The 15,905-nt window shown below is 43.2% G+C and overlaps 1 long non-coding RNA gene and 3 other non-coding genes across 5 annotated transcripts; all 4 read left to right on the plus strand.

Moving 5' to 3' along the window:
• The first annotated feature begins 3,395 nt into the window (after positions 1-3,395).
• LOC119844221 lies at positions 3,396-13,528 on the plus strand. Of its 2 annotated transcripts, none has more exons than XR_005289201.2 (5): positions 3,396-3,510; positions 4,189-4,240; positions 5,202-5,250; positions 7,085-7,146; positions 13,269-13,528. It is a non-coding gene; the product is annotated as an uncharacterized LOC119844221 (long non-coding RNA). The 2 variants fall into 2 exon arrangements; XR_005289202.2 differs by lacking the exon at positions 3,396-3,510 and adding an exon at positions 3,636-3,654.
• Positions 4,269-4,401, plus strand: LOC119844429. The gene has a single exon (XR_005289259.1). It is a non-coding gene; the product is annotated as a small nucleolar RNA SNORA17 (small nucleolar RNA).
• LOC119844428 lies at positions 5,794-5,929 on the plus strand. The gene has a single exon (XR_005289258.1). It is a non-coding gene; the product is annotated as a small nucleolar RNA SNORA43 (small nucleolar RNA).
• LOC119844431 lies at positions 8,129-8,259 on the plus strand. The gene has a single exon (XR_005289260.1). It is a non-coding gene; the product is annotated as a small nucleolar RNA SNORA17 (small nucleolar RNA).
• Positions 13,529-15,905: the final 2,377 nt, after the last annotated feature.

Genomic DNA, 15,905 nt, shown 5'->3' on the forward strand with positions numbered 1-15,905 from the left:
TTACCCTGCCCCCAGTCATATCAGTCGTTTTGATCTCTCCTCACATAGAAGCTATTCCATTGTCCTAACCATTTTTGTTGCCCTTCTTTGCACTTTTTTCCAGTTGTAATATATAGTTTTTGAGATGAAGTGACCAGAACTGCAGGCAGTATTCAAAGTATGGGCATACTATGGATTTATATAGTGGAATTATGATATTTTCTATTCTATATTGTCTGTCCTTTTCCTAATGGTTCATAATGTTGTTAGCTTTATTGACTGCTGCCGCACATTGAGCAAATATTTTTAGGGAACTGTCCACAATGACTCTGAGATCTTTCTTGAGTGGTAACAGATCATTTAAACCCCATCACTTTGTATGTATAATTGGGGTTATTTTTTCCATTTTGCATTACTTTGCACTTATCGACATTGAATTGTCATCTGCCATTTTATTGCCCAGTCACCCAGGTTAGGGATATCACTTTACTCTTTGCAGTCAGGTTTGGACTTATCTTCTCTTGAGTAAAATGGTGTCCCTAGCCTCTGTTTGCCAGAAGCTGGAAACGAGCGATGACATGGATCACTTGATGATTACCTGTTCATTCCCTATGGGGCACCTGGCACTGGCCACTGTTGGAAGACAGGATACTGGGCTAGATGGACCCTTGGTCTGACCCAGTAGGGCCATTCTTATGTTCTTGTGTAATTTTGTATTGACTGTAATTTTGCCACCTGTTTACCTATTTTTCCAGATCATTTATGAATATGTTGAATATCACAGATTCCAGTACAGATCCTTGGGGGACCCTGCTATTTACCTCCCTCCACTGTAAAAAAATGACTACTCATTTCTACGTTTCCTAATGTTTAGCCAGTTACTGATCCATGAGAGGACCTTCCCTCTTATCCTTGACTGCTTAGGTGTCAAAGGTTTTCTGAAAGTCCAAAAATACTATGTCAACTGGATCACCCACATCCACATGCTCGTTGACTAACTCAGAGAATTCTAATAGATTGGTGAGGCCTGGTTTCAGCTTTACAAAAACTATATTGATTTTTCCCCAACACATCATGTTTATCTATGTCTGTTGCTGTCTGAATTTACAAGACAGCATGCTGACACGCTCTCAGCCCCCTAAAAACCCACTCTCTCTCCCCCCACATACTCACAACACACTCCCTGTCACACTCCACCCCGCCCCCTGCATTTGAAAAGCATGTTGCAGCCAATTGCATGCTGGGATAGCTACCACAATGCACTGCTCTTTGTGGCATTGCAAGAGCTGCTAATGTGGCCATGCCAGTGCGCTTCTAGCAGAGAGTGTAAACGCTCCGCAGCATTTTCCCTGCTGCAGTCTCCAAAGGCTGGTTTAACTCCCAGCACATTACAACTGCAAATGTAGCCATGCCCTAAACAACGGGAAATATTTTTTTCTCCAGTCTTTTCCCATCACAGTGATTGTAAGTGTTGCTTGTAACAACAATAACTAAAGCATTATTCAGACAACAGTGTGATATTTTTAAAGGTTAGAGCATTCCATTAGAAGCTATGATGTTTTATTTTATAACTCTATTGCTTTATGTGGAAGGAAAATATGGGTGCTGGAAGGCCCCAGTTCACCAAAGCTCTTAAGCTTGGGCTTAACTTTTTAGCTTAACATTAATTTCCCATTGAACAACTCACATGGTTAGGTGTTTTGCTGAAGTGCAGCCTATATTATGAAAAGACTGAGTTCTCAGCTTAGCATTTGAAACAATCCATTTATTTTAACACCAGTGGCAAGATCTGTGTTTGACTTGGACAAGCACAATTTGATCAGTGGTCTCTGTGTGCCATTGCTTTTTAAACCAGCTGTCTTAAATATTAAGGGAAGGGTAAACACCTTTAAAATCCCTCCTGGCCAGAGGAAAAGCCCTTTCACCTTAACCTGTAAAGGGTTAAGAAGCCAGGATAACCGCGCTGGTACCTGACCACAATGACTAATGAGGAGACAAGATACTTTCAAAGCTGGAGGGGGGAGAAACAAAGGGTCTGGGTCTGTCTGGGAGATGCTTTTGCCGGGGACAGAACAGGACTGGAGTCTTAGAACTGAGTAAGTAATCTAGCTAGAGATGCGTTAGATTCTGATTTCTTTAAATGGCTGAGAAAATAGCTGTGCGGAATGGAATGTATATTCCTGTTTTTGTGTCTTTTTGTAACTTAAGGTTTTGCCTAGAGGGATTCTCTATGTTTTGAATCTAATTACCCTGTAAGGTATTTACCATCCTGATTTTACAGAGGTGATTTTTTTTACTTTTTCTTCTATTAAAATTCATAAGATCCAAGGGTTTGGGTCTGTGGTCACCTATGCAAATTGGTGAGGATTTTTACCAAACCTTCCCCAGCAAGGGGGGTGCAAGGTTTTGGTGAGGATTTTGAGGAGAAAGACGTTTCCAAACGGCTCTTTCCTAATAAAAAACCCGGTTAGACATTTGGTGGTGGCAGCGAAAGTCCAAGGGCAAAAGGTAAAATAATTTGTTCCTTGGGGAAGTTTTAACCTAAGCTGGTAAAAGTAAGTTTAGGAGGTTTTCATGCAGGTCCCCACATCTGTACCCTAGCGTTCAGAGTGGGGAAGGAACCTTGACACCAGCCTCCCTGTTCATTTCAAGAGGAACGTGTGTTTAGTAATCACTGTTACCTATATGGTCCTATGTATGCCCACACCTTGAATATGGAAACGATGCACAGGTCTTACTCCTACTCACCAGACTAGTTTCCCATTCGCTCTGAGTCTATCAGCCTCATTGCAGCGCTCTCCTCAAATGCATGCACACTGAGATATTTCAGGGGTAAAATCACTTCCTGGATAGGAATGGGTCTCTCATCCAGCCTTACCCCACTTCTCGTTCCTCCCCAAGGCTGATCTCCTCCCCATTTCCCTTCCTTTCGTCCCCTGCCTTTACAGACCCCTTTCCAGTGTTGCCAGCTCTTGAGATATTTGGTGTTTCTCTTAAAGCTCCATCTCGTGGAGTCATGGGATTCATTGAGCGTCTCGCCATTGTAGTTATTTTTTGAAAGGAAACCTGTGTGTCTAGCCTGCAGGTCTGGGGAAGGAAGCTGGGAAACGTGAGCTGTATAGGCTCAGACTCCAGAAGGAGCAATACAAACACACACGCTATTTTGAACGTATTTAGCTGTTGAACAGAGCTAGGCTCATGCTTTTTGAATGCTGGAGGTTGACCATATTGGCCCCCTCTTTTCTTTTTGCCTTGCCTCCCTCTCCATGCTAATTCTCCTCTTCCCTTCTCTGCTTCCTCCCCTCTTCCTCCTCCCCAGGCTGCCCCTCCGCCCCCTCCCTGGGCCCCTGAAGCCGACTCGCTGCACTGCACGCTCCTGTCCAGCAGGGGGAGTGTGTCCGCGGCCACGAGGCAGCTGCGGGCCGCGGAGGGCAGGGATTTTGGTCCCTTTAGGCTCCCGTCGGGCAGCTCTATATAAGCGGGAGGCGCGGGCCCCTCCGCCCCTTTTTCTCGGCGAGCCACGCAGGGGCGGTGAGTGGGGAGCGGCCGGGCCCTTCCCTCGCCCTGGCGGGACTGTGGGGGAGCTCGCCACCCCGCACCCCAGCGGGGCCGGGCCCGCCCCTCTTGGAGACCCGGGGCCCTGCTCCGCTCAACGGTCACCCCGCCCCCTCCCCGGTCCGTATTCGCGGCGCCCGCCCACTACCCCCCCTCCCCGGTCCGTATTCGCGGCGCCCGCCCGCCCCCCGAGCCCCCCGCCCCCTCCCCGGTCCGTATTCGCGGCGCCCGCCCACTACCCCCCCTCCCCGGTCTGTATTCGGGGCGCCCTGCCCGGTCCGTATTCGCGGCGCCCCCCGAGCCCCCCGCCCCCTCCCCGGTCCGTATTCGCGGCGCCCGCCCGCCCCCCCGAGCCCCCCGCCCCCTCCCCGGTCCGTATTCGCGGCGCCCGCCCACTACCCCCCCTCCCCGGTCTGTATTCGGGGCGTCCCCCTCGTCTGCTCCTAGGGTGCCCGCCCCTCCCCCCGCTACATGTTTTATCCTCATAGGAGAATCCAGTGGTTCTCTTCAGTTTGGCTGTAGTGCATCGGTGTAGCGTCTTCCAGACTGCTCTCAGCCACACACTGATACCTAAATAGCGGGCCTCTGAAGCCCATCTCCAAATGAGAATAATACATGTTCTATTTATTGTCTGTGTTTCTGCTGTTTTTACAGGGGGTGGAAATGTGAATACTGCAAATGCAAGAGGTTTTCTCCTAGAGCTGAGGTGAGCATCGTTTCATGCAGGTTCACGACATGCCCCTGAAGGCGTTGCAGATATGGTGGCTGTGCCATGTTTGTGTCATCAGGTGGCAGAGAGGAAGAGGCTGTGTCTACGCTCGGTGCTCTGAAATCATGAGCACTCAGAATGATTAGCAGCCTGACATTTTGTTTCTTTTCTTTACATTGTTTAATGTAAATGTAGTAGTCAGTGGAAGGTGTTGGAATAAGAGCAGTGGAGATAGAAGTTTTCAATCAAGTGCAAGTATCACATGTCAGGAGCAGGGACAGTTTCTCTGCCCTGCCCCAGTGTGCCCACCTCTGGGCAAGAAGGTAATTGGTCTCTCTACCCATTCCATTGGGGCAAATTGTGGTGGTGCCTTTTGCAATGTGGACGTTTGTCCTACGTTGGACTGACACCAACTAACCTATGGTGCATTACCAGCAGATAGCTGTTTAGTGACGAACCAATTTTTGTTAAATACTACCAATTGGAGCTGAATTTGAATCAGCAGCCTAGAATTGATGAGTATTGTATTTGGTCATTTGGTATCCCCTGGTGGTGATGGTTCTGAAGTAGCATAAAGAGGATGAACAAGGTCTTTTGTGAAAATTCACTGTTTTGATCAGCAAGAGTGGGGAGCTCCAACTTTGTTTAGGTACCATTGTGACCTGGTGTTTCCGTGAACTGCAATTTACTCCGTATTTGGCGATCTTTAAAATTATAGGTGGAGCTGCCCTGATATTTCACTCTGCAGACTGGGATTCTTTAATGGAAATAAATGCCCGTCCAGCACATCATTTCCCCACGCCCTCCATTTTTTTCAGGAATATTATGTTTGCAGAGCTGAGCCTGAATCCAAACTCTGCTTCTCTGAACTCTGAAATAGCCTAAATCCAAACATCCCATCCTTTCCATCTCTCTTGAATTAGAATTGCTGTACAGTGTGTTTTGTCTTTTTGGGCAGAAGAATCAAAAGATACCATGGTCCAAGAAGCCTGCATCCTAGGAATGAGGTGAGCATGGAGACAGTGTACATTCTAAATAGTATTTCCATATACCAGAGACCATCAGCTAAACCCTTGTCTAGACTAAGAGTTAGGATGTGTTTGCTAACAATATTGACAGCCTGAAGTGTAGACAAGGCGGTGTGCCTTTAACGCATGTTAAAGTGACATGGGTTATACACACAGCCTTGTCTACACTAGCCTGTAAGTATGTGTTGTCTAGACCAGAATTTGGAAGTAGTTAGCGAAGTCCTTGATGTACAGCTCTACAATCAAATACAGATATAAGCTTCAAAATGGCAGATATTTGCATTGCTGAGATTGCTGAGAGATGAGAGCTGTCTCAGGAGCTGCTTATGAAATTCTGCAGCTGTTTTGAGTTTTTGAAAGCATCCTGTGTTTTGCACAACACTAAGTGGATAGGGGTGATTATATATGTCGATTTCAGTCTCATGGTTGAGTTTTTACTTCGGATTTCTTTTTTGTTGCTGCTTTGAATTTAGTTGTGGAAGAATCGCTACTTCTCTTCAGCATCCTATATATTAATAGTCCCATACCCCTAGCGGCGTTACACATGTGGCTGTCATGCCATGTGTGTGTCATTAGGTGGCAGAGAGGAAGAGGCAGCGTCTACGCTCAGTTGTTCTGAAACCTGTGAGCACTCAGAATGATTAGTAGCCTGACATTGTTTCCAAGTATACCTGCTTTCTCCAGAGAATTGGTGAAAGATGGCGCAAATATCCTTTGAAAGGCAGTTAAAAGCACACCAATTTTAGCTGCGTCAGGAAAAGGCCCTTCATCCTTGTATGCTGTTCTGTTCTCAGGAACTCCTCAGTCCCATGTTTGCCTTTGAAACTGTCTTCTATGGCCTTGGGAAAATTGCTACTTGGTGTCTGTTCTGCTATCTGTAAATTGGGGTTAACATTTTAATACCCCTCATGAGGTTTTTTGGGGGTTATACTTTTAAAGCACTTTAAAGACAAAAAACATCATATAAATGCTAAGCATCTGGAATGAGAGAAGGAGTACTTGTGGCACCTTAGAGACTAACAAATTTATTAGAGCATAAGCTTTCGTGAGCTACAGCTCACTTCATCAGATGCATTCGGTGGAAAATACAGTGGGGAGATTTATATACACGCACAGAGAACATGAAACAATGGGTTTTATCATACACATTGTAAGGGGAGTGATCACTTAAGATGAGCCATCACCAGCAGGAGTGGGGGGAAAGGAGGAAAACCTTTCATCTCCCCACTGTATTTTCCACCGAATGCATCCGATGAAGTGAGCTGTAGCTCACAAAAGCTTATGCTCAAATAAATTTGTTAGTCTCTAAGGTGCCACAAGTACTCCTTTTCTTTTTAAGAATGCCACATGCGACGTTCTCCCAGTATACCTATAGCAGTCTAATTATACAGCTATAGTTTTGCTGCTTAATTTCCCATGTAGACAAGCCATAAGTAATGCTTCTATTCAAATGTTAATCCATTAGCTTCAGTTCTGGGTTTGTGAGACTTAGGCACAGTTGTTAATGAAAGAGCAAAGAGAGAAATTCTGGTTACTTATGAATTGAAGTAGAAATATTTGTGGCTATTTTGTTGGCATGCAGAGTGGTTGAATTATACAGGTTACAGAGTGTCCAATGAGAGGGGGTAAGCAAATAATATATGAATTGTAGGAACATTACTGAGTTCACATATTGCCTGCATGGAAATAAAAGAATAGTTCTGTGGGTTTTACGTTTGAATGCATAATTTTAAAATAGGAAGAACTTCTGAGAAGTATTTTAAAATCACTGCCTTACTTTGCAAACGTTTGATATTCTGTCTCCTATTCACAGTTGCTTTTGAGGAGGACATCACTAATTTCCTTTGAAATTGTGTAACATAAATGCTGTTGAAGGTACGTATTATGGCATCCTTAGCACTGGAATCTAATAATCCTGGCATGACATCAGTTACCACAACTGCTGGTGCCAGTGAGTTGTCCCTTAAACATCAGTTTTTATGCTCCATCATGGTCAGGTTATTTAAAAAAAAAAATCATATTTATAAAAGAACATGTCCTTATCTATGTCACCAATAAACTGTTAGATGCTTGAAAATGAAAGAAGGCTTAAAATGTAATTTACCTTCTATCATTTTTACTGATTCCCCCTCCCCTCCTTTACTGCCCCTAATTGAGATTGGACAATGAAATTAGATAGGTAGTTTCACCTTTGTTGTAATCAGTTTCACTTTCTGGTTCTCTGCAGCACTGTGCTTGTGCATATGTTTAGGTTACTTAGTCTGAAGGGGATTTTTAAATTCAACCTGTAAATTATTTTCATGGAATTAAAAACTTTGAGTACATTTCTCTTTGTAGCTTATATTTCTACAAAGTTCATTTTGGATCTAAGCTCCCAGACCATATACTGTTAATTTTGAGAAACACTCAGCAATTCTTTTTTCCTACATTATGTCCATCTTTGCTTTTTAAGCCTTAAAGAAAAACCCAGTGATCGTGGAAGACAGTCCTATAATGCATTCATTATTTAATTTAGAACAATCATGGTTGTACATCATTGTCCACTGGGTTTGGGCTGGAACTTTTTTTCTGGCTAATGTAGGAGACTGATAGTCTGTTAGAGCTCTCATATTTTATGTTTTGTACGTACATTATTTGTAAGCACTATAAAATTCATGTGCACATAAGCAGAACTATATTACTTTCATCATAATATTTCCTGATAACCCTCTGGCACACGGCGGTCCATCACTAGTGTGTCAGCATTGTGGAGACATATTAGCCTCTTAAGTTCAGATAGCTAGAGTAGATGTTTGCTACTTCAGTTGGCAAGGCTTCGTTTTTAAATTTTCCTATTACCGTTGCCTGCTAATCAGTTACTGCCCCGTGGAGACGTAAATACAACTGCAGTGTTGTCTTTATGCCAGAAGGAGGCAGACAGGAAGCATTGGCCGCTTTGAGTCTATATCCTTAAAGAATGGATGCAGACATTTACCGCGGCTAAACAATTTATTAATTTGGGGAGGAAGAGTGAGGGGGCTGTCTGTTTTCTTTGCATCAGACTGTTCTGTAGAGATTGAATTTGTGTTAAGGTTTTTGAAATAACCATTTCAACAAATCACTTTCCTTAAATGTGCTGATTACTTTAAAGGTCTGTTGAATTTCAAATTAAATTGGTCTTAATGCATTAATATAGCCATTAACTTGTAATACAAAGTTAGTAAAGCACAGTATTTTTCTCAAACGTCTCGACAACAAAATTATGCTAAATCCAGTAAACACATATGCTAAAGAACTTCAAAGCTGATTGTATGTTTCCACACGTCTGTTTGCAAAATGCTTTCAAACACTGCAAAAGCATTCATCATATGTCACAAGTATGTAATAAAACAAGTTAATTCAGACATGTTAAAGGAATAGATGAGATAAAAGAATACGCTTTCAATAGCCAATCCAAACTCCCTGCAGCAATTCAGTGAAGTCCTTTTATAAGAGAGGAATAAACTTTACAGTGCATCCAAAGGTGAAATGCTTTGATCTGATTAAAGAAAAGTTCTGTTGTTTTTTTTAAAGGTGCAACATGGCTTGTAAGTTTTCTACTAAGTTTTATATGTTAATACATCTGCAAAAAAGCTTGACCTCCAAGCTTATGAGCTGTTAGGGAGCAAAGATATAAACATGCTGTAATAATTGTGCAACCAATGCCATCTCTGGGAGCATAGTGCAGATAGTCCTCCACTGTATTGGTGTTGTAAGATGACTGAAGAGGACTAGGCTATTGCCAGACTGAGTATTCTAAAACTCCTGAAGGCTTTGACTAATAGCCTGACAAAATCTGGCAGTGCTGAATGCTGGAAAATGTTCTCATTAAGTGGGCATTATAAGGGCCAAAGGTGCCATTAACCAAGTGAGTAGCTGGTGGCTGCAAAAATGAGCCATTTAATTGGGAAAAGGCAGCAGCAGTGGCAGTGGTTAGCAGTGGCTTCTTAAAAGAAGCCCGATAGCAGTGGCTTCTTAAAAGAATGTTAATAAGGTTGTGGTGTATATGGCTGCAGTTCTGTGGAAAGATTTATACATTAAGATGTGGAATGTTTCATTTAAAATCCCTGATTTCTTTTATCCCTCAAATATATATTCGGTTTCTCATAAGTCTTTAATTAGATCAAGGGTTCCATCAGGGTAGTAAGTGCCTAACGAGGTTATTTTAAAACTTCACCTTGTTAGGTATAACTTGTTTGTTTTTTTTAATCCTCAGAAAATGATGTTCAGTTGAATTATGCTGCTAGAAAATGTAAAAATTTAAGACAAAAATTTTGAGAAAATCGGAGAAAACAGAATTCTAGCATTTGATTAAAATCAAGCAGATGCTGATCACTTTGGTTTGAACATGTCAATGAATCTGATGCCAAGTCTTAGGAGATGCAGTTACATTAGGTTAAAAAAAAAAAAAAGTCTCGTTTAAAAATTGCCTGGTATTAAGATCACTTCTGTGCAGAAGGGTTACTTGCTCAGTGGATTTCCCATCATGTTAATAGTGCTAGATAATAATCTTCCCAAAGCCAGACAGAAATCCAGATATGGACTACACTTTCTTAGAGGACTCGTCTATGGTTCTGACTTTCAGCCAGTGAAAATACCAACCTTTTAAAGTAAGACATGTTTTGAAAGAAAAACCTTTGGTCACATTGATTCGTACTTCAGAATCTAGAGCCATTCCATGCTGTGGCATAATCTCTAAAATAAGTCTTCACCACTGTATTGCATTTAAATCACAAATATCCAAGATGTAAATATTGTGAAAAATAAAGTGCTTTTGAAACTTCCATCTGTCTAACCGTTCATACCCCACGTGAAGAGAGGTTGAGGGGGTGGCAAACTTTTTGGGCCGAGGGCCATATCTGGGTGAGGAAATTGTATGCAGGGCGGGGGTTGGGGTGCAGTGTCCACGAGGGGCTCAGGGCAGGGGTGCAGGAGGGGGCTCAGGGCAGGGGGTTGGGGGGCAGGAGGTATGCGAGTTGTGGGCAGGGAGTTGGGTGGGGTGCAGGAAGGGTTCGGGCTCCGGCCCGGTGCCGCTTACCTAAAGCGGCACCGGGGTCGCAGCAGTGCGCACCAGGGCCAGGGCAGGCTCCCTGCATGCCTGCCCTGGCCCCATGCAGTGCCACTCCGGGAAGCAGCCGGAACCACGTCCCTGCATGGAGGGCTGCCCATGCCATGCCTCCAGGTACCTCCCCTGAAGCTCCCATTGGCCACGGTTCCCCGTTCCCGGCCAATGGGAGCTGTGGGGGGCAATGCCTGGAGGCAAGGGCAATGCACAGAGCCCTCTTCCCCCAGGGATGTGGTGCTGACCGCTTCTGAGAGCGGTGCAGGGTCTGTGGCACCACGGGGGGCAATCCTGCGGGCCATAGTTTGCCCACCCCTGGTATAGCATATTGAAAGCTGTGCCAGAAAGAGGTCAGTAGTAAAATGATAGCCAAATAAGAATCAAGATAATTAAGAGAGTGGGGAAAAAAGAAATGATCCGCATAATTACAGTCAGAAATGTTGAACAAAATTTAAGATAACGGCTTTTTTGGACTAACTACACAATTAAGTAATGGTCTGATTTAAACCAAGGAATACAAAGAAATTAAGGGATTAGGCTAGTTCTTTAGTTACAGCTTACTGGCTAGATATTGCATATGATACCTTATGGAAGTCACTGTTCCAAGACCTGGGCACAGCTAAATGAGTTCAAGAGAAACTAAAAGCCTATGTTCCACTATGTGTGGAAAATACCAACCTTCCTAAGGATTAAACAGACGAGCATGGAAACCTCAGTTGAATTTGTTACTTTACCGGGTGTTTATATGTAATTTCCTACAGATGTAATTAGCATCTCTGAAAACGTTTGAGACGCTGCAAATAGAGGTAGTGGGTTGGGACTTCAACACATTTGATTTAAGCACTCCAGCAGTCTGACAGTTGCAGTTGTAAAATTGCCATAGCAATGTGGTGTCAGGCCTTTGAGGGTCTGAGTTTGAGAGAACGAAAGCTCCAGTCTTGGCACAAGTGTTGATACGGAACAAACAATTTGTGGAACTGTCATATGATTTCATATTTCAAGTTTTGTTTTTTAATTCATATACCCCACCAACATCTTGAACTCATGGAAATAGGAGTATGATGGAAAAGCTATAAGAGACAAACTTGGGGGATTTAAAAAAAAAACTTGGAAGAGTTGAAATATTACTGATATAGTGAGAAACTTAATAGACTGTCAAGAAGCACGTATCTTAAGAAAAGTTTAAAACGTGCATTGTTGCGTATTATAAATTAAACATAAAACATGTCTTGAGGCAGTTTAGCTTATTCTGCCTTTGCTTTTTCTTCTAGGGTTGTCTTAGAATTCATGCTTACTATATATGGCAATAATCTCTTCATAAATATAGCTATAATTTGGTTTCTGCATCAGGTTTGCTTATCAGCTGCCATGGGCTTTTACCTGCTGCTTGTGGCAATGATATTATCTGAGATGAGTTCTTGTATCAAATCTTATTACTGAATATGCCCAGAAACTACTACAACTTGATAATATTAGTGAAATTAGTTGCCGAAAAGAGATGAAGCAATTTGCATAATAGCAAAGTAATAAAACCTTAGTAAATAACTAAGGCTGGATCCAGTCTGTTGGAGTGCAGCTGAGAATGAGAAATCCTTGATTGCAAATGGTTTTGGAAAAAATCCTCCCTTTGGTGCAACTCAGTGGCATCATGGGTAATGCTCTCTGTTGCTATTGGAGACCCAGTTTGAATACCAAGAGCCAAAATCCAAGCTAGATTTCATAAGGGTGTCTAATAGCTGCATCTTCATACTGAGCAGCCATAGGAAGGTGTAAGTTAAAGAAAGTAAGAGTTGGAGCAGGTGCAGGACTGCTTAATTTAGCCTCTGATGTCCTTCTGTTATTGATCCTCCCTGTATATCCCTCTTGCAGAATCTCATAAAAATTACACTAACATAGATTCTCAATCTCAAGCCTGCTTGCTGATGTAATCATACAATTTAGTTTTGGCTCTGATTGATTCCAGGCTTGGACCTGCTGTGAGGTTAGCACATACAACTTTTAGTTTTGAGGTGGGAGGCAGAGAGAGAACCTTGCATTGCTCACCAGTAGCATCTACTCATTTTGAGATTTGCTATTGATGCTTCGTTCCTCTTTGGTCGGAAGGAAGGTGGCTACAAGTGGGCTTTACAGTAGTGATTGGGGGGAACGTGAGAACTGGCAGAGGACTCTGAGGGATGCAGAAGACCCTCATAAGCAAGAAAGGATTGGAAAAAAGACCCCATGGCTTGCTAAACTCTCAAATGATTAGATCTTTAACCTTTTTCTGGAGTGACCCATATCCTGAAGCAACACTGAACCATCAGTCCAATAACCCTATGCAAAAATGGAATCCCTTGCTGTGGATAAGTCACAAAGTTGTGAATGGCTTCTTAACCCTGTATCCTCTTTGTTAAATGGGCCCTAACTATTCTTTACTGGAACAAAATTCAGCTCCGTGCGGGCACAGAGCCGTATTCATGACTTAAATGCATTGTCAAAGGGATTAATTGGGGTTTATAGGTTGCATTTGGCCTCCTGCCAGTCCTTCAGTGCTGGGATAAATTTTACCCACTGAGAGTCCATATTGCTTTGTTTCTTAGTAATGTCCACCTACCACTGTTCCTGGGCACGGGGTGGTTAAAATGTAAGCTCCTTTTGAATTCTTCATTTAGCCATTGTAATGACTTTCCTGAAAACTGGGTTTCATTTTACAGAGCTGTTTTTCTTTGAGAAATGAAATTCTCTGAATAGTCCTTGAGTCATAACTGACTCTGTTCAACATCCTTGGTTCATTGGCTACAGGGACAAGATCATTTTGTTGCCAATCAGAACAGAGATGTATGTTCATGTTAAATGTGTAAGGTACTTAGATGCTGTATCACAGTGATCAGCAAGGACTTAAATGCAGGGATTGATCAGCTTCTCTCTTTCCCCTCAGAGCCACAATCAGAGGTGTCAAATCAGACGTGCTTGAGGAGCAGTATGATGTACCTTCCTGGGCTACAGAAGCAGGGCTGGCCTTACCATGAGGCGACCTGAGGTGGTGCCAGACTGTGCGGGGGCACCACTAGAACCCAGAGTGTAGAAAATTGCATCTGCTGCTGGTGCATATGTATTTTCTCTGAACTAGATGCACAGAGATGATGGAGTTCTGTGCTGGAGGAAGGAGGGCACAAGAGACATAACAGGCAGGCAGGAGAAAACGTGAGAGGGAATAACAGAAAGCAGCAGGAGCTGCAGGGAGAGAGAGGAGGAGGAGCCTCTTATGTACCTCTCTAGCAACCCCCAGGAGCCTGGACTGATTAACACCAGCTTCTCAGGGAGCTTCCTGTTTCCTGCTGCTTCCCTGAACCCACTTGAGAACAGACAGTCAACTGAAGTAGTAGGAGCCAGTTAGGCCCTTAAGACACTGATATCTTCCCTCACTCCCCCTGCTACCAGCCTGCTTATTTGTCCCCTTCAACTGAATGTTGAGAGCCACTATAGCTGGCACAGAACAGCAGTCACGAGTGAAAGAAGAAAACGCCCCTCTGGGGCAGTATTCAGAAAAAGAAAGAAAGCAAAGGAAGCTTTTCTATCTAAGCAGGATGGAGCTCTCCTGAGATACGTAGACACAAATGTTCATGGTGAACCTTTTGGCCCCAGTGAGGATGTGGGTGGTGAGGAGATGGCTGATCTTCCAGTTAGTCAGAGTGCAGGTGACCTGGCAGCTGCTGCAGTATCCATATCTCCATCTCAAATGGATGTAACCATGCACATTCCTGAAGAAAAGTGTAGATCAGAGAAGAGTGTTGTGGAGGCACAAGAAACAGCCGCTGCTGAGTTTAGTTCCTTATGTCTAGATGATCCAGGACTGTGGACCCACTTGAACAGTAGCCTGAGGGACTTCCTTGTACTGCATGAGCCACAGCAAGTGAAAAACTTCATGTTCCCCAAAGACAATGAAAATAGAAGTTTCCATCCAACACATTACTGGTGTGAAATTCCCAATGGTGACAAAGTGGAGAGGCCATGGCTTATGTACTCAAAACCCAGAATGCTGCATACTGTTTTTGTTGCAAACTCTTCCAGTCTAATGTTCCAGCCACATTGGGTTCTACAGGAACAGAAGACTGGAAAAATCTGGCTAGAAATCTGGCATGCCATGAGAAGGGAGCAAATCACCAGAGAGCATTCCATAGGTGGAAAAAGCTTGAGATGAGACTAAGGTTAAAGGCCACCATAGATGATCAGCATCAAGTGAAGATTGCATCAGTTTCTTTACTGGCAAAATGTTCTGAAAAGGCTCATTGCCATTGTGAGACTACTTGCTACCCAAAACCTAGCACTGCATGGCACTTCAGATCAGCTGTATGTGCCAAACAGTGGAAACTTCCTTAAAATTGTGGAGCTGATGGCTGAGTTTGATGCTTTACTCCAGGAGCATCTAAGAAGAGTCACCACCCAAGAAATGTACACACACCACTACCTTGGGAAAACAATTCAAAATGAGATCATACAGTTACTAGCAACAAAAGTCAAACAGAAGATTGTGGCAGATCTGAAGTCAGCAAGATATTACTCTGTTATTCAGGACTGCACACCTGACATCAGCTGTATGGAACAAATACTTTAATGGTGCGTTTTGTAACAACAACAGAACCTAGTGAAAATGTCCCTGCAATGGTGACTGTCAGAGCATTTTCTAGTATTGACGTTGATGATATTACAGGAGCTGGTATGACAAATGTGCTTCTTAAAAAGCTGGAAGATACGGGAATTGCGATAGCTGACATGAGAGGTCAGGGCTATGATAATGGTGCCAACATGAGAGGAAAGAACAGAGGAGTGCAGACACGGATCCGAGAGTTAAACCCTCAAGCTTTTTTTGTCCCATGGAGTTCTCATTCATTGAACTTGGTGGTCAGTGATGCAGCATCAGTTTCTAGTGAGGCTGCTGAAGTTTTTAATGTAATTCAGAGCATCTATGTATTTTTCTCTGCATCAGCTCATCAATGGCAAACTTTTGAAGCAATATCTGGGAACATCCTCTCTGACACTGAAACCACTGAGTGACACATGATGGGAAAGTCGAGTGGAGGCAATAAAGCCTATCAAAAACCAAATTGGGAAGATAGATGATGCCATAGTTGCCATTATGAAGGAAAATGCTATGACAGGAACTGTTCATGGGAGAACAGTGGCAGAGGGAAATGGAATCACCAGAAACATACATAACTTCAAATTTCTGTGTGGCTTAGTGTTGTGGCATGATATACTGTTTGAAATAAATGTTGTAAGCAAGAGACTCCAAGGTGTTGACCTTGATATATCTGGAGCAATGGAACAACTGGACAAAGCAAAGTCATACCTACAGTCTTACCAGTCAGATGAGGGATTTCAAAATGTTCTGAAGAGTGCATAGAAGTTGGCAGAGGAACTTCACACTGAAGCTATTTTCCCACCCATTCAAGAATACAAGAGTCACTGAAGAAGACGACATTTTGATTACGAGGCATGGGATAATCCATAAGAGACCCCAAACAACAATTCAAAGTTGAATTCTTTAACCAGGTGCTAGATTGTGCAATACAGT

This window comes from Dermochelys coriacea, chromosome 16, assembly GCF_009764565.3.
Source record: "Dermochelys coriacea isolate rDerCor1 chromosome 16, rDerCor1.pri.v4, whole genome shotgun sequence".
NCBI classification, from domain to species: domain Eukaryota; kingdom Metazoa; phylum Chordata; order Testudines; family Dermochelyidae; genus Dermochelys; species Dermochelys coriacea.